General features: G+C 30.9%; 1 protein-coding gene across 2 annotated transcripts in view; it reads left to right on the plus strand.

Moving 5' to 3' along the window:
* Positions 1-3,021: 3,021 nt before the first annotated feature.
* Positions 3,022-18,708, plus strand: part of LOC123009844 — a 32,385-nt gene continuing 16,698 nt past the window's right edge. For both annotated transcript variants that reach the window (XM_044406388.1, XM_044406387.1), the window contains exon 1: positions 3,022-3,226. The gene's annotated coding sequence lies outside the window, so the exon portion shown is untranslated. The remainder of the gene's footprint in view (positions 3,227-18,708) is intronic.

Below are 18,708 nucleotides of genomic sequence, written 5' to 3' on the forward strand. Positions count from 1 at the left end.
GTTTGCGGAACACTGGATGTAATATTTATTTCCTGCTCTTGATTGTGAGGGACTTATAGTAACAATTTGTTTCCTATTAGTAAGATACGAATTAAAAAAAAAATGTTGAAATGTTGTCAAAACCATAAAAAAAAATATTTTGCACATAAAAGTGAGTGGTCTAAAGTGTTAAGTGTTTTAGAAAAATCCAACAATGTCACAGTGGTGGCATCACCTTTATCCAAAGCTCTAAAGCAATTATCAAGAATTTTTCCGAGGGCTGTGGTGGTACTATAATTTTTTCGATATCCTGATTGTTTATTCGTAATAATACCTTCAGAAACAACATAATAATAATAATAATAATAATAATAATAATAATAATAATAATAAGAAGCTTTATTAACGGTACTAGACCTTTTACATATTTACAATAAAAATTTAACAACTTAATACATTTTTCAAAGAACGTTTGAACGAAGAACGGGAGCAATTTGTAAAAAAATCTATACTCTTACAATAAAGATTACATGAACAGAGAACATTATTGAGAGGAGAACGCAAGGAAAAATTAGATGTAGAGGCATCAATATAAAAGAAGGGGATTTTGCGTACAGAATAATGAGGAACACAGAATTTAAATAAACAAAGAATATCAGGAGCATCGATGAAATAATTAAGAACATTATAAACAAAACAGATTGATAGATAAATTCTTCTAGTTTCCAACAATGCCAGTCCCAAATAGCTTAAGCAGTGAGCGTAATTGTTTACAACATAATTGTAAACCTGTTTATAAATGAATTTTTCTAAAATTTTTTATAAGACCCGTAATATGCTAATGGATCTTAAGTCAGCATGTAGTGCGATTTTTAATTTTAGGTAAAAATATCATACACTAAAACGTAAAAAAAACTGTTAGTGAAACATGGGCCGAAATTTCCTTACGGCTTTGGGCGCCAATTTAGGTTAATACACCACTGAACAACAGAAATAAAACTGATGCTATTCCAAATTTATAACATTTCTTTCCTGACAATCATTAAATTCAAGATGACGCAAACTTGACTTGTACACTTTCTTTTATCTGTCAAAGGACCAAAACCCTTTTTTTGGGCAATTGTTTGTGTGCTTTTGGCTTGTGTTTGGAGTTTTCGAAAGGGTTTGGTCCTGATTTTGGGTGCGAAAGCGTTTTTCCGTGCTTTGGGGCTTGCGTCACGACGTGTCTTCAAGTCACCCTTCTTTGTTAAATCTCTTAGTTTTTTGTATCTTTTATTACGGTAGTTTTTATGTTATCCACTTCTTTGAGGCTACAGTTTTATTTGTTCCATTTATATTCTTTTTCGTTAATGAATCATTGTCTATATCCTATTTTGGTCCTGTTTCTCTTTCTCTCTTCCTTATCATATCTTGGTTTTCCTTTTTTTTTTGTTTTGTCAAGTCTTGGTTTATGTAGACCATTTGGCCTTTTGACTGTTTTAGTTTTTTGGGAATCTTAATTTTGTCATCTACGTTTTCCATTTCTATAACGCACGTTTTATCTGAGATCTTTTTTGCGTTTCTTATCTTTGTTTGGATTTCTAATTCTTTTTCTACAAATGAAGCAATTTGTTTTTTAAGTTCATCGTAATTTTTTTCGTCTGTTTTTATTCCACTAATTATAATATTGTTTTTTTATCTTCTCTTTCCAAGTAATCAACCTTTTCATTTAGTTTTTTTTAACTCAGAGTTTTCTTTTATGAGCCTTTCCATTCTTTTGCTTTGTTTTTCTTGGTTTTCTTTTACTTTTTCGAGCATTTTTGCAAACATTACTTTTACCTCTTCCATCTTGGGCTCTATGGTTTGACGGTCTGGCGTTCTTCTAGTTTTTTTACTTTTTCTAAATGCGTCTGGACTTCCTTTGCTCTTTTCCTCTTGAAATCTTCACTTTTTTCTTGATTTGACTTGTACACTTTCTTTTTTCTATCAAGGGACCACAATCCCTTTTTTGGGCAATAGTCTTTGGGTTTGGTCCTGATTTTCCGTGCTTTGGGGCTTGCGCCGCGACGTGTTTAAGTCACCTCTCTTTGTTAAATCTCTTTGTTCTTTGTTCCTTTTATTTTTTTATGTTATCCACTTCTTCTAGGCTACAGTTTTCTTTATTCCATTTATATTCTTTTCCATTAATGAATAATTTTCTGTATCCTATTTTGGTCCTGTTACCTTTGTTTCTTTCTTCTCTTTCTCTCTTCCTTATCATATCTTGGATTTCCTTTTCTTGTTTTGTCAAGGCTTGGTTTATGTAGACTATTTGTTTTAGTTTACTCTTATTTTTGAGAATCCTAATTTTTTCTTCTACGAGTACGTTTTCCATTTCTATAACGCACGTTTTATCTGAGATCTATTTTACGTTTCTTATCTTTGTTTGGATTTCCAATTCTTTTTCTACGAATGAAGTGATTTGATTTTTAAGTTCATCGTAATTTTTTCCGTCTGTTTTTATTCCACTTATTATAAGATTGTTTTTTATATCTTCTCTTTCCAAGTACTCAACCTTTTCAATTAGTTGTGAAATTTGTTTTTTTTAACTCAGAGTCTTCTTTTATGAGACTTTCCATTCTTTTGCTTTGTTTTTCTTGGGTTTCTTTTACTTCTCTTATTTCTTCCAGCATTTTTGCAAACATTACTTTTACCTCTTCCATCTATGGTTTGACGGTCTGGCGTTCTTCTAGTTTTTTTACTTTTTGTAAATGCGTCTGGGCTTCCTTTGTCTCTTTTCCTCTTGAAATCTTCACTTTTTTGACTTGTACACTTTCTTTTTTCTATCAAAGGAGCAAATCCCTTTTTTGGGCAATAGTCTTTGTGTGCTTTTGGCTTGTGTTTGGAGTTTTCGAAAGGGTTTGGTCCTGATTTTGAGTGCGAAAGCGTTTTTCCGTGCTTTGGGGCTTGCGCCGCGACGTGTCTGGGTCGTCGCGCCGTCCCAAGTCGTTGGCCTTTGGTGTCTGGTGTCCGCCGAGCCCCGCGATTCACCTGCCGTAACGAGATGGGATTGGTAGAGCGGTCACCTTACCGGTCGACGAGGCGGCCGTCTCTCAGTCAGTTTCAGTTCGAGCTCTCGTCGACCACTTCTTTGGCAAAAGCTCCTCTGCAAGACACGCGCGCCGGCCATGATACGCGTGATTGTGACCGATGGATTAAAATTTACAAGACGGTGATGTGGTGGCAACATTCTGCGACAGTGCTACGAGACTGATGACATCGCCAAAAGGTAATTGCCAAGACGGAATCTGCGACGAAATTGCTTTTTAAAGATACGATCAATCTCTAACCGCAAGATCCACTTTCGATAAGTCCGAGGTATTGGGAGAAAAATTACCATTCATGGCTGAAAGTGGTACCAAGTGAGTCAATACACTTTTGTGTACCCACTTCATTCATATTCTTGGCCAATAGTTCGAGTTTACTTTACATGATTTATGGTTGGGGGCTTGGAAAAAGGGGACGTGGAGTACCACTACTAAGTGCAAGTTCCGGTTCTTGTGATTTATGACTCCTTCACCTCAAAACACAACAATTTACTCCACTTCCACGCAAAATCCTTATCACATGTCCCCCTAAATGGTTTCCGTTTTGAGCTTTATTGGGAGTGTCAACAACAGTTATGTAAATCTTTGTCCACTTTGATTGTCTATTACTCTTTGAACAAAAAATGGTATGACCCGCTTTTAAATGGTGACAGCTAATTTTTTCCAAAAATCAATCGGGCATAAGTTTGCACAGTTTGCTGACCAGCGTTTAAATGGGCTCTGGAAATTGGACGTTCCAGGAAATTCCTGAGAAGTTTCGGATAATACGTCAAGTGATCGTGAACTAGACCCAGAGAAACAGGTCTGTGGAAAGAATTCGCTCGGGTGCAGATGATGACGGCCAAGTTTCGGACAGAAAAATAACTGGGCGGAAATATGTCTAGCAAGTAATTTGTCTTATTTAAAAGGGGATTAAAAATTTGAGAAAACAAGTTTTTGATTAATTAGGCAGTAGAATTATTCTTCTTATTTATCATTTTACAAGCTTAAAGATTTGTGTAATTATGATATTCAAAAAATTATCTCAATGTTGTTCCATTTTTGTATCTTTTGTTGGAAATTAGTTTTTTTATTACACAATGATTTCTAATGCTTTAAAATGTAGAAAAAATTCTAATAAATTATATTTATGACATTTTTACAAAAGGGTAAACGAGGGTGATATGGTGAACCAAAAAATTGAGCCTCCTAGAACACAATTGTTTATTTGAACAAAATAAAAATACTATTCTTTCATAAAATACATAGGTAACAACTTAACAGTGTCATAACCTCTTACAGACATAACAACAATTTGAAAAAAAAAGTATTTGTTTTTTATCAAATTTTTATTTTTTCTGCTTTTTACCCCAAAGATCACACATTGACTCATATTTTGTACAGTCTTTGTGCAACCAAAGTTGGTATCTAATACATTTCATCCAATCCAGAAGCAGTTCAAAATACTAGAGGCAACGATGTCTAGCTTATGTAGTGTATAAACAGTCTAAAAAGGCAGAACATATCAAAAAATACTTCGGGGACTAGGCTACCTGAAGCAACATCTACAAACGCCTGCACCGTATAAAAATTATTGAGCATCGGAAACAGTTTTGTAAAAATTATTAACGCTTTTTAAAACGGGACTGGTTTTCAATTGGTGCTCACTGCACAAATTATCATAAACAACTGTCATACAGAATTACAGAGACATCTTTCTGCCCGAAAAAGAAATAGAGAATTCACCATTTCACCCGATTCACCATATCACCCTGGTTTACCCTATACTTTTCTAGAACTTGATCTGAACTTGGTTTTGAATATTTATTAATTATTTTTTTTTTGTTTATAATGTGCATTTCGACAAATTACATTAAATTATTATACCCTGATTCTATAAAATTATTAACTAAAATTAGTGCACTAAAAAATCTTATGTCAATAAAGAAAATAATTAATTAATACTCAAAAAAATTAAACAAACTACATACAGAGTGCGCCAAAACTCGCGCCCCCGAAAAATATGAAAAAAAAATCGATCTATAAAAATTTCGAAGTTTTGAGAATTCAAATTTTGCACTTTGACTTTATTTATTTCTATTGGAAAAGGAATTCTCCAAGTTTTTTTGCTACCGGGTATTATAAGAGGAAACAGGGAAGCTGCATCCTAAATTGTAAGTTTGTTTAATGTTATTTGTGGTTTTGATTGGCAAAATTTCTGTACCTTTACTAAAAAATTTTATACCTTTACTAAATAATTATAAAAAAACATATAGAAGATAATCAGTATCATTAAATAGACATAGAAATGTCAAATGTCAAAAAATAAATGTCAACATTTTTTGACAGATAGAATTTTTTAAACATTTTTTTAGTACTGTGGGGGATTACCTAATTACTCCCTTAAAAGGAAGCGCGCGATTTTCGGACAGCCTGTATAAGATCATCACTATCATTAAATAGACAAAAAAATGTCAAATATCAAAAAATATGTCAAAATTTTTTGACAGATAGAATTTTTAAACATGTTTTTTATGTCCCTGGTATCTTACTTGAAATTTATCTCTGGGGCGCGAGTTTTGACACACCATGTATACTTTAAGCATTTATACATAATAGTAGTATCTAAGCTTAAAAAACAAAAAAATAAAGCAAAAGCTTTATTAAGCTATAATTAGACTATCAGACTAACAACCTAAATCAAAATGTTTAAACTGAATAAAAAATAAACATAACTGTGGGAGTACCTACTCTATTATAAAAATCTATAGGTTATTTGTTAAATTCTTGAGTTGTTTTTTATTTATGTTGACCACTTTTCTTTGAATTTTGAAATAAGAAATCTTAGCGAGTTTAAATTTTAATTAATCCAAATAAGAGTTATAAATTTTGGAGCTTTTTTCACAAATTTAGAGCTAATAATCTATATCTCAAATAGAGAAAACGTTCAAGAATTGTGTTTTTTAAGTGTTAAAAGAAATGAGATTTGGTTTGTTTATTTTTAATTCAAAATTAATTAATTTTTGTTTAAAAAAATTGTGGACTAAAAACCATAAAAACTAGGCAAAAATTAAGTTCGTGGGAATCTTTTGACATTTTTTGGCTTTACCACAATTAGGTACTTACTCCGTTTCGCTGATGAGCACGTTTTTGCTCAGTTTTTTCGTCAAAATTCCACATTTCTCCCAAACGTTGATATAGTCATTAATTTCCTCGTCCATTCTCATTACCATAATGATCTTCTCACAGTTTTTCTATCTGCCATCAAACAGTAACATTTATTTCTTTCGGTAATTATTTATTTTGACTTATCAATCAATGCTTGCTCCAACCAAAATGATAAAATATAATAAATGACCAGCATCCCATTTACCGTTGTCTTTTTTTATTTCTCGTATTAAAGAAACGTTTCTCTCTTTTATCTACAAACCCTACATTTTATTTAAAAGGGAAAAAGTGTTGAGCAAGTCAAGCATCACTAAATGCCGTTACTGTGGACGATTTGTCATTGTTTTTCGATTCAGGAATGGAGAGTGAAGGACTCGACACATAGTTGGACTATTAACACAGATTCTAGAAATATTTCGATGAAAAAATGTGGGTAATTGAAAATTCTCGGCCCTTATCACCTCGCTCTGCTTAATATTTGTCAATTCATTTTGTTTATATTTGAATCGCATTTACATAAATTTAGCTGGGTTTTATGTAGACACCTGGTCGTTAAATTCAATATTAATATTTACATCAAACAAATCTAATTATTGTTATTGATGATGATGCATACTCAAGCAGTTTTTTGCACTCTTGTATTTGTTTTGTGATAATCCGCCGAAATACGTTTGAAAATTGCGTTTAATAAACCATGCCCAGTTTCCGTTACTGACACACTATGAGGTAATGAACATAATCAATTATTTCCACAATTCCGTCTCATTGCACTTCAATTAAGTCGGAAGCTCATTTGTGTTTGGAAAAATTCTGCACGATTCAAGGAATTAATAAAGCACGAAGAAATTACTTTGTAACAGATTTTAAATGCGAAAGGCTGGTCGATAAATCACACGAATAAAACAAAATGTCTTACAAAATGTTCCGGTTTTATTGCTTCTGCTTCACTAATAGTGCTTCTAACAATACATGAAACATAAAAGCGAGACAAAGAAGTGGACAGGTGGAGCTTTATTTCAGGAACCGTTTTGCTGAATTTCTCGACGAAACAAAGCCAATTTAGTGTTGAGGTTAGCACGTTTTTACACGTCTCTAAACTATTTTTGATACGTTGACCCTCATTTGAATATGCTGACATTTAACTTTTTAGCATTTTTTGGCGTTAGCCTTTGTGACTCCCGAATTCCCTAAACCAAATGACATCAAACATTTCTTTATTTTAATAAAAAAAATACATTCAAAGTTTTTGTAGGATTTTAAATATACATCGTGAGTTCATGAGCAATGCTTATTTACACAGTAATTTTTTGACAAGATTTTCCATTATTTCAGAACCAATTTACAGTTTTTCTTCAAGCGGTAACTTAACTCCGTATTTTTAGTAATTTTGATAAATTCGGTGGAACGTTCATAACGCGAAATATTTTCTAAACCGAGACTTTAGTCTTTACAAAAAAAAAAAATAACAGATAGAATTTAGAATTTTTTCCATGTTCCTAGTATCTTATCTTACTTGAAATTTTTCTCAGGGCCGCGAGTTCCGACACATCCCGTGTAGGGTCTGAATATACAGGGTGTTCCGTTTTTATTGTTACAAACTTAAACAGGTGATAGAATATTCAATTTTAAGACAAAAGTTTCCTATGAACATGTATCAAAAAATGTTACGTAAGCGAGCTACACCCTCTGCAAGAGATGCGTTTTTAATGGGGTTTTCCCATTATTGCAGAATTGATAAAATTACAAGAGTTGGTACAGCTGATTATTTTTAAACACCTCAACGAATTTAAAGATCAGTTGTTGAAATTTTTAATCACAGGTCTCTTAAACGGTAAAACAAATTTAATTTTTAATTTTTATCCTCTTTATGGTCTGTAAGATAAATTGTAAACTGATTTTACTCAAAAACGGTAAGTTTTATCGAAAAAACAAAAGAGACCACTTTTTTGTGAAAAACTATGAAATTTAGAATTTTGTGGCTGCAAGTGGCAAAAACCAACCGCCAAAATAGTTAGGGTACTTTTTACCAAAAATCCCTTAAAAGATGCACCCCTTTCAAGGGACGTGGCTTCCTTATATAACATTTTTCGATATATATTTATAGGAAACTTTTATCTTAAAAGTGAATATTCTATCATCTGGTTAAATTTGTAACGATAAAAATGGAACACCTTTATATAAAAGTAGGGAGAAATACATCGGGTCTTTTTCTTCAGCTCTAGTCTTTCAACTTCTTTAAAGTCTTTTATTCTTGATATTTTTTTCTTACAAAAATTAATCTTTTCTTAGGCAATATGATTGTATTTTACTAGTTTAAAATTTTTTGTAGTCTGCAAAAAATATCTCGTGGGGGTCTGGTAAGCGGTCTCACACTTTTTGGATTAGAGCTTTTTGGATCATTTTTTGGCCAAAACTTTGAATTTTATAGAATTTGTTGTAAATATTTGTTATAAAATTACAATTTTCTGCATTTGTGATTATAAATCATTGAACCTTTGTAAACATTTGCTATATATTTGCTTTATATTGTATTATTTAAATGAGAAACACATGTTTTTAATTTTCGTTCTAAAAAATACCTTTTTAATTTAAGTAAATTTTTTGTGGTGCTCGTAGAAAAAGTATAGTATGTAACACGTGTATAAACTTCTCTAGGCATTCGTTTTATTAAAACTCATGTCTAAAGTGGCGTTTGTAGCACTAGTTACATAATATACTATTATACCACTAGTCACTCTATGTACAATTTCGACTAATTTTATTACCAGATACTTAAGCAACTTTTTCTGCATGTTTTATAAAAAATTAATTTTAATTTTTAACTCAAACTCTTGAGTAGTAATAAGTAATGAAAAATATTCTAAAAATACTCGTATTATGTTTTGTTTTATTATTTATCACTCTATTTTGTAAAAATTGTTTTAGGTGTTTTAAATATAAAGAAATATTTTCTCTTAGACTTTTTTTATTTCAAACTGTAAAGAATGCATGCGTAATAAATAGTAACAATAACAATAGTATTTATTCAAAATTTGAACTGACAATAAATTATTTGTAAAAGAAGAAGAAATTGTCTTTCTGCTATTAGTTGTTCTTTCATGTCTCAGAACGATCAGAATATTTGTATATTAGAACGGAATATCTAATCTTCACAATCAGACCTAAATCTTATCTCATTAATAAGACATTTTTGCAACTTTCTTTACCTCTCTAAACTAAAAAACAAATTCAAGTGGACACAATAATGTAAAACATGCAGAACGTGACATTTTTAATTAATGTGTGTCACTTTTGACTTTCTAACTGTTTTCCAAACTATTCTTTCATAAATTTTTCAATACAACACTCAATTATGAAAAATCGGCAAAAATTTTCTGCCAAACTAATTTTATAAACCATGTCATAGTCTTGGCATTTTTTAATGAGACGAATATACCTCATAATCTTGCAAATAACACACTCCGCTCCACTAAACCTGAACTGTGAATAAATAATTCATTCATAAAAAGTCTACTACACTTTCAAGCTAATCTAGAGTCCCCGAGTGACACATTTTGTGTCAGAACTCGGGCCCCAGGGAAAAATTTCAAGTAAGATAAGATACCAAGAACATGGGAAAAACGTAAATAAAATTCTATCTTTCAAAAAATTTTACCATTTATTTTATGACATTTAAATTTATATTTATTTAATTATTTATATTTATTTTACTTTATTTCGCCTCCTTCTAGACCCCATACTATCTGATTTGTAAATATTTTATATAATTCAATTCAATTTTTAAATTATTGAATTTTCACAATTTTTCTGCTAATAAACTGAAAATCTATTTTTGTTAGTTCAGTGGGTACATCTAGTTTTTGTTACGTCGATGGAAATAATAAATTCATGTCATAACCCCAAATTAAAAAAAATAAATTAAATTACAGATTACTTGGCCAAATTTCTTTTATGTTGGGCTCTTATAGTTTTAAACAACGCTTCACAAATCGCTACCTAACTACGACCAGGGTTTTACATCGTTTTTGGCGTAAATTTTAGATTTTAAATTTTTGGCCCAAATAATATTAATTAACGAAAATAACCCATCTGTTGCAGTAAAGACTGGATTGAATTTTCATTTTTCATCATCGTTTATTGTCTAAAGTTTGATATTTTTTGCTATAGTTTCTAACAAAATTGCTCTGTGGTCCCTTCTCCAAAAACAAATGCTATTTTGCGCGAGAGAGATGGTTAATTAATTTTTACACGAGTAGAGAGCGTTAGAGCTATCACGTTTTAGTAAGATACTAAGATATAATAGTGAATGTGGTCAAATCCTGTCGGATTTGATCAAAAGTTTCATTTTTATTAGTAAAGTGTCAATCGAGACTTTTCAAAACATGGCGCTACAAAAGACAGTTGGGGCAGACTAAGAAAGTGTCAGATGTACTAGATTAAAAAATTTCTAGACTTGCAAAAAACATTTTTAATGTCTTAAAGAAATACTTAAATTTAAAAAATGCCAATCAAGACTTTTTTGAAACATCGTGTTGCAAATGACAGTGGGGGAGACTAAGAAAGTGCCTAAATACCGGTTTAAACAATACAGTATGTTGAAAAAAAGGCGCCCGTGTTAACCCACACGTTATAAGTGATCTTTTATTAAAGACGAATTCGAAGACCAAAATTTGATTTGTGCTCTTATCAGTAAGATATAGACTTTCCTTTTTAGAAAAGAGAAATCTATATAATTAACAGTTTTAAAATAATTTCATTGTTAAAGTCTAGATTTTGATACTGTTGAAGGTGTTCTTGAAGAAAATGTGTAAAAAGTCTATTGAAATAAACTTTATTGAAGATGTTAGGATACCATTTCTTGGCTCCAAAGAAAATTGATCAATGTTGCAACATTGCAAATATCCTAGGATACAGAAAATGTCCAAGCAATATTCAATTATTGGAAACGGTAGCAACAAAAAAAATAATTTTTAATGTTATTTGTTCTGAGAAATTTGAACGATTAAAGTCAAAAAGGTTTCCTAAATACGAAAAATACCTGAGTGAAATAGTTTTTTAGTGAAAGAAATTTGTGCAATATTGCCGCTTTGTGCTGTTAGACAAACTGTTTAAATTTTAAAAAGAATATATTTAGACTATTTTTGGAATGATGGTCACAATGTTTCAATAAAAAAGGGCGCGCCTGTTTCATCACCCTGTATTTAGTTTCTTGAAGAAATGCTTAAATTTAAAAAATGTCATTCGAAACTTTTTTAAAACATCGTGTTGCAAAAGACAGTGGGGGAGACTATTGGAGACTATCAGATTTTGTCAAAATTTATAGGGGGGGCTCACGGCTTTGCCGCTCGTCCCTTCTTAACCTCACACTATCAGATTTTGTCAAAATTTGTGAAACTTGGAAAATTACTTTTCCAACAGAAATAAATAGTCAAAGTGAAAAATTTTCCTGGTATCTTACCTTGACATTTTACTTTGGGGCGCAAGTTCTGTATATCACCCTGGCCACTAGGTCTAGTCGACAAATGAAAAATGTAGAGTACCCAATTATAAAATTTTGGGCCCCTTGCCCATCTTAGGGCTCTCTCCTAATTAAAATAACAGTACAGCCGTCATATGCGCAACCAAGCATGGTCGGAGGCCCAGTGCGGCAGTCCGGTGTCAATAACCATGGCCGGAGCCCCGGGGGCCGGCAGCCGCTGGAATGACGGTCATGTGGATCGTCTCCACTGTCCCCGAACACACGCGAACTCTGCCTACATTGTACACGTGTTTGGGCGTAATTCACGCCGAAAATTCGGCCGGAAATAAGAGGAAACGCGCGTGAGGTCGCTCTTCTTGGAACTCACCGCCCAAATATTTTAATTGCGCTGATAATTACGTAAACGGGATTCATTCATGAGGAGGGGCTGGGATTGAGTGAAGCTTTGCGGTTAGATGAGGCAAAAAATTCATGCGAAATTTTTCCTTCTTAGGTTGGTGTATGAGCAAAAAAGAGGTTTTGGTTGAACCAGCTGTGGTATTCTATAGAAATTAATCGCGAAGTCTTTTTAATTAGTTCATTAATATTCTCATTGTTGATTTATTGTTCTGACCTCTCTTTCTTAGGCTTAATCTTTATAAGCTTCCGCTGTAATTTTTCACTCCTTGCTCATTGTATGGAGGTATGTACTCGTTAAGCGGTTTTTCTCAGACATTACTTTGGGAACTTTACTTTACTAAAGCCGATGTAAAAAACTAGGACACTTGAAGAAAATATAATGAAAAATTGTAATAATGCAAGTACTTATATCAATGGAACTGATTTTATTCGTTTTACAATTGTAATTTTCAATAGATCTTGAATTTGGATCCCATTTTCTAAATAATTTAGACAAAATAAAATCTTGTTTGTAAAAAAGAAGAAAAAACAAGATTCAGTGGGGGGATTTATTTTAGTTTTTGTACTTTTTTTAATTACTTGGTACTAAAATACTACAAAGGTAAGAATTTACTGTACTACCAAATTTCAAATAAAGTTTCAATAGAAATGTTTTTGTTTACCAAAAAAAGTGAAAGATTTCAAATATGACAACACACCTCTAAAACTCAATTTTATGATTAATTTGATACATAGTTTTTAAGTGGATGAAAAAAGTCAAAATGTTTATTCAAAAAGAAACATGTTTCGGCAAACCATTGCTATCATCAAGCAACAAATTTCTAAATAGTCACATTATTCCTGTGATAACAAGTTTAAATCTTTTTTTTTTTGCTTTACAATGCAAATAAAATACGGGGATTTCTTAAAATACTTACAAAAAAACTCTTGAATCTTAAAATAATCGACGCTTGAAGATATGTAATTATCGACTTTTTCATTATTTGTTCAATATTTAAAGAAAAATCATTTTTTTAAACGTTATTGAAAACAAAGATTACTATTTTAAAACATTTAATAAGAAAAATTTATTGACAATTTTTTTCCACAAAATTAAGAATTTACTTTTTTAATTCAAAACGTTAAAAAATACTTTTTGCACCGTAAAATTTAAGAGCTTAAGCTTTAATGTTTTGTCATTTCTACCTTAATGTATTTTGACTTTTCAACTTTGTTTTTGCAAAATTTGAGAGAATTGAGAAAATCCTGCTTTGAGTAGTTGAATAATTATGAATCTAATTTTTTAATAATGGTATTGAATCTAATTTTTTAATAATGTTATTAGTAGTAGGTAATACTCGTATTCAAAAATATAAGCAAGTTACTTAAATAAATTTATCGTTTTTAAAACCAACTGATAAAATAGAGGGATGTCTTCTTGGTAAAGTTTTACAGTAGGTATATCCCTGCATTGAGTTTACAAGAGGAAAAAATTCTTGTCTTTGATTTTATGCCAAAACTGCAAAGGAAAAACATTTTTTTGCTTGACCTGAAACGAGCAAATCTGAAAACTTCATTATTCTGACTCAGTGGAAAGAAAAGTTCATATTTATCTTGATTTTGGACTAAAATGTTTGTGGAAAACATAATTTTAATAAATGAGAACTCAAAGAAACAGTTTTAAGTTAAAAAAGCAAAGTCATTTTTATCAAGAACAATCAATTAACAACAATTAATTAATTTTGGTCTATTAGTACCTTCTAAAATGGGAAATTGTTAAAAACTTCGCTAAATATTAGTTCCATGGACTAGAAACTGTGTGAAATGGTAATTCTCTTTGTGGTTTTTAAAATCGTTAGTAAAATTATGTGTTTGTATGGTCCTTTAGGGAGTTTGAATCATCTCTTTGCTTCGTAACGTCGTCTGCGTTAATTGACAGGAATAAAAAGCTATCCAATGTCAAAAAAATGACCGTTGGGGGAGCGACGAGTCCGGGGAATCTGTCTACTTTGGTTTGAAATCTTGATAAATTTTTGTATACAAAAATTTACTTTTGTGTTTATGGGTTGTGTAATATTTTTTTGTTGAATGTAATTTTTTCTAAGAACTAGACCAAAAACATCAAAAATTGTAACATTTTATAAGCAAATATAATTTTATTTATTAAAAAAATAAAGATTTACATTTGGGTTAGATAGTTATTTTTAATCTTTATTGGTTCTCTATTATTCTCTACTACTTTTTTTTTGCTTTGAGAAAACTCCTTGAGAATTTTCGATATATCTGTTTAAAATAATTTTGGATGAAGTTTTTAAAAAATGACTTCTTGCAAATTCATAACCTTTTGGAGAAATGTACCTCCAGGTAATACAATGACGTACTGTAACCTCAGACCATCTTAGGTTTTTTAGGGAATAATTTTAAATTTGCTCAAGTAAAAACACAATCCTTGGTTCTAAGTCCTTTGTATCTGACTTAATGTTCACTACACTGTCAATTTATTTCTGCATTTTCTTTAGTTTTTCAAGTTTATTGTCGTACAGCTTTCTCCCCTAGTCCACAGTTTGGAACACAGGAAGTTGGTAAACTTGGCATTTTAAGAATTATAATGTAATGTCTGAAACAATGATACTATTGATACCACTACTATTGATCAATATTTGATTAAATATGTCAACAATTGTCACATTTGATTTCCTGCAAATTTTCAAATTTCACTAATTACAGTTTCCTTTGGAGCGTGACACGCGCGTCATCTACCGAAATTTACCATTTTGACAAGTTCACGATTTTGGCCTATTGTATAGACTTTATATTACTGTCAAACAAGGCAGTATTAACAATAATGTTTTGCAAAGAAATGAGTTGTAAGAGACTAAAATGAGGTTAACTCTGTCCAAAATTTTGGTCCATTAGTACCTTCTAAAATGGGAAATTGTTAAAAACATGTTAGTCTCGCTAAATATTAGGTCCTTGGACTAGAAACTGTGTAAAATGGTTATTTTCATTGTGGTTTTTAAAATCGTTGATAAAATAACTGTTTGTATGGTCTTTTAGAAAGTTTGAATCGTCTCTTTGCTTTGTAACAAGCTCTCACTCCAGCTAATTGCTTTGACAGGCGTACGTCAGTGGCACAAGAATCTGTCATTTGCTTATCTGTAAACCACTCCGCTAATTATTGTCTCGCGCTGCTTCCACCATTACCTCCTCACTCGTATTCAATTAAATAAGCACACACTTATTAATTATTCAAATGGTGTTCCATCCAACATTGCAAAATGAGACGACGAGTAACCACGCTGAAATGTGGATGTTAATGAGTTGCACCGTGCATCTACGTACGTCAATTAAATAAACTACAAAACCGGATTGAAAGCTCACGATATTTTATAGCCGTAATTACATCTCATTCATCCCAACGGAAAATACATTCATTATGCGTAAAACGTATTGTTTGACTAAGTGAATAATTATACCGTTTATGTTATCTGCTTCGATTTATGGAAGAAATAGACGATTTTCTATGGCTAATTGAACAGTTTCAGGACGGAGGAGACCACACAGACCACAAGCTTGGACACATTTGACAACAGACTTGTTCTCTCACGTTTTTCCTTTTTTATGAGCTCGAAACGCAAACTGTGAAATTATATTTGCACACTCGACTTCCCACTATAAAAACAGGAAATGTTAAAGTAAATGTGCTAAACCTAATTGCCCAGGAAAAAATCGTATTTGAACAAGATGACATTAGAATACATACTCTGCGAACGCACGAAAAATTTGGCCGTTTCAAGCTAAAATGTTATCTTTTTTCTTATTCAGAACATTTTAAAACTAAATTATTTTTTGATGGTTTCTTTAAATTCTTAGAATGTTTTTAAGTATGCCAATGTCAGAATTTGGAAGTTGAACGTGAAAAATTTTCAATTTATGATTGTAACTTTGTCATTAACATAAAAAAAAAAGAAAAGAAACATAATTTAAGCGCAAGAAATCGAAATTACGAATTTGAAACTCAAAATTTTGAGTTTTACCTTACTTACTGGTCTTTAAAATATTTAATTAAATTTTTAAATTAAAAATTAAATCTAAGTGCATCTTAAATTATGATTTTAATTTAGAGAAACAAATAAAAAAAAATCACATTTTACCATAAGTTTAATATACAGGATGTCCCAGCGAGTTGAAAAAGTCTATTAGTGACCTTTAAATGGTAAAATTTAAAAAAAATGTATAGGACATATAAATAAATATTTACTAATCTAGACATATTAACATACAGCATGTCCCAAAAACAAGTTACGATACAAACTTGTGTTTTTTTTTAATACATTTATGGATATAGCCTTTTAAAACAATGTTTTTACTCTAAACTTTTAAATAGTAGATTTTGCTTAGTTTTAGAAATAAGACGTTTTTTTGACGTAAACATGCACTTTTTATTACACAAAAACTAAGACAGCTAGAACAAACTTTTTCTTACTTCTGCAAAGAAGAAAGTACAAAATGTAAAGCTGTAGCAATTTTTTAGTGTTTTGCATTTGTAAAGATTAATAAATTAAGAAGATTGTTAAAACTTAAATAACTTAAAAAATTTAAATGGAACATCCAATTTTTGATTCTTGCGTCTAATAGATTGGTAAATTGTCTATCTAAAAAATAAACTTTTAATGTCTAGTATTAATAAATGAAAAGATATTTAACATTCAATATTAATTGTAGTTGATTTCTCCAGACATTGTAAAAGTCATTATAAATACTGAAATTCAAATTATTTTATTTATAATGGATTCAGTTTAACACAAATGTGATTATTAAGTGATATTTCATCCATCTCATGTGCAACTGTAGTTTTTGGCTACTGAAACAATAGAAATTATTTTTTTAATGTTTAACGTTAAATATCTTTTTAGTTATTGTTTATAAACACTTAAAAGAAAACAATTTTAGAAAGACAATTTAATAATCTAAAAGATTATGCAAAAACAATAAATAGGGTGTTCTATTTAATTTTTTAAAGTTACTGAACTTTTAACAAACGCCTTCATTTTTTTTATCTTTGCAAATGCAACACACAAAAAAATGTTACAACTTTATAGCTTGTACCTTCTTTTTTGCGGTAGTAAAAGATATTTCTAGATGTCTTAGTTTTTGTGTAATAAATTTTTTAAAAGTGCATGTTTTCGTCAAAAAACCGTCTTATTTTTAAAATTAAGCAAAATCAACCAATAAAAGTTTAGCTTGAAAACATTGTCATAAAAATCTACATCCAAAAACGCTAAGAAACATAAGGTGTTTCATTTAAAAAAACACAGTTTGTATTGTAACTTATTTTTAAGACACGCTGTATAGTTGAAAATAATTTTAGGCGATGGATTAAATTAGTATCTATCAATGTCTTAGATAATTTTTTTTATTTTACTCTCAATAAAATTTAGTATTTTTAGCCATTTTTGTAAATTCCAGGACAAGTTATTAAAATATGAAAAATAAAATTAAGATACATCCACATTTTTCTAACAACTTTTAACGTAAAATGTTCCAATCGTTTAACCTAAAGTTCCAGGTGTTTGAAATAAGTTTAGAAATAAAAGAGAATGGTTTATTAAGTTTTGTTCATTTTTCCTTTTATAACATATACAAAATTAAACATAAACTTTGTCAAGTAAACGCAAATAAAATAACTTAAAATGGTAATAAGTAAGCGTTTCAGATGAATTCTTTAAAATTTTGTAATTTCATTGATAGCTACAAAAATTTTGAAATTTATTTTGAAATCAGCTCTCTGCCATCCTTGAAACTGCCTTGAAGAAGAGCAAATAGCGGCAAACAGGACACGTAACTGTCCATCAACCATTTGTACTAAATATTCTAGAATTTTCCTCAAATCCTGCTTCTTATCTCATTGTTTTATCACAATTCGATGATTTTTAACATGCTTTTCGCCATCGAGAATACAGCAAAGGTCGTGGTAATTATGCAAAGTTTTCTATGAAAAAGGAAGCCGTAAACCCACCTAACTGGTACAAATCGACCGTCTACTCTTTTCGCTTGTACTATCAACGATTTCTTTGCATTCATATCATCGTAAAACATCCGTTTTATGCAAAATGCTTGAAGAGAACACTTTTTGTTTAGTTAATTTCCCGCTTCGTGCCACTAAACATGTTCGAATCGACCGTAACAAAACGTGCTTAAAAGAAAATTCGAAAATCTTGACCTAATAACTAGTTTTTATAAAGATTCTCGGAAATTGTCGCTGAAACCAGTTTCACACGACGACTATCACTCGAATTTTTGTTTTTATGGCGGCGCGCCGCAACGGTCCATTGTCGGGCCTCTGCTTTGCAATTCATGGCGCGCATCTCCATACAATACCGCGGCGAAAAAAGACGCCGATTTGTCTGGCGGTGCCACTAGCGTGATTTCAAAGTGTTTTTCTCATGCTTGGGACAATGCAAATACTATAAATGGTTTGCATTTTGGCCCACTTTTATTTAAAGCAATTAGGTACCAAATTAATCAAGACATTTGCACTTTTGAAATTAGTTATCAGAATTCCAATAGAATTTTAGATTTGTTTGTTGAAATTTTTGTCAGGAAGTCTAAATTTTGTCAAAACTTTTGATTTTGCTTTTCTTAAAAATTTCAAACTAA

This window comes from Tribolium madens, unplaced genomic scaffold (genome assembly GCF_015345945.1).
Source record: "Tribolium madens isolate multiple individuals breed KSU strain unplaced genomic scaffold, Tmad_KSU_1.1 Scaffold_7;HRSCAF=85;Tcas5.2_LG10, whole genome shotgun sequence".
Classification (NCBI taxonomy): Eukaryota; Metazoa; Arthropoda; class Insecta; order Coleoptera; family Tenebrionidae; genus Tribolium; species Tribolium madens.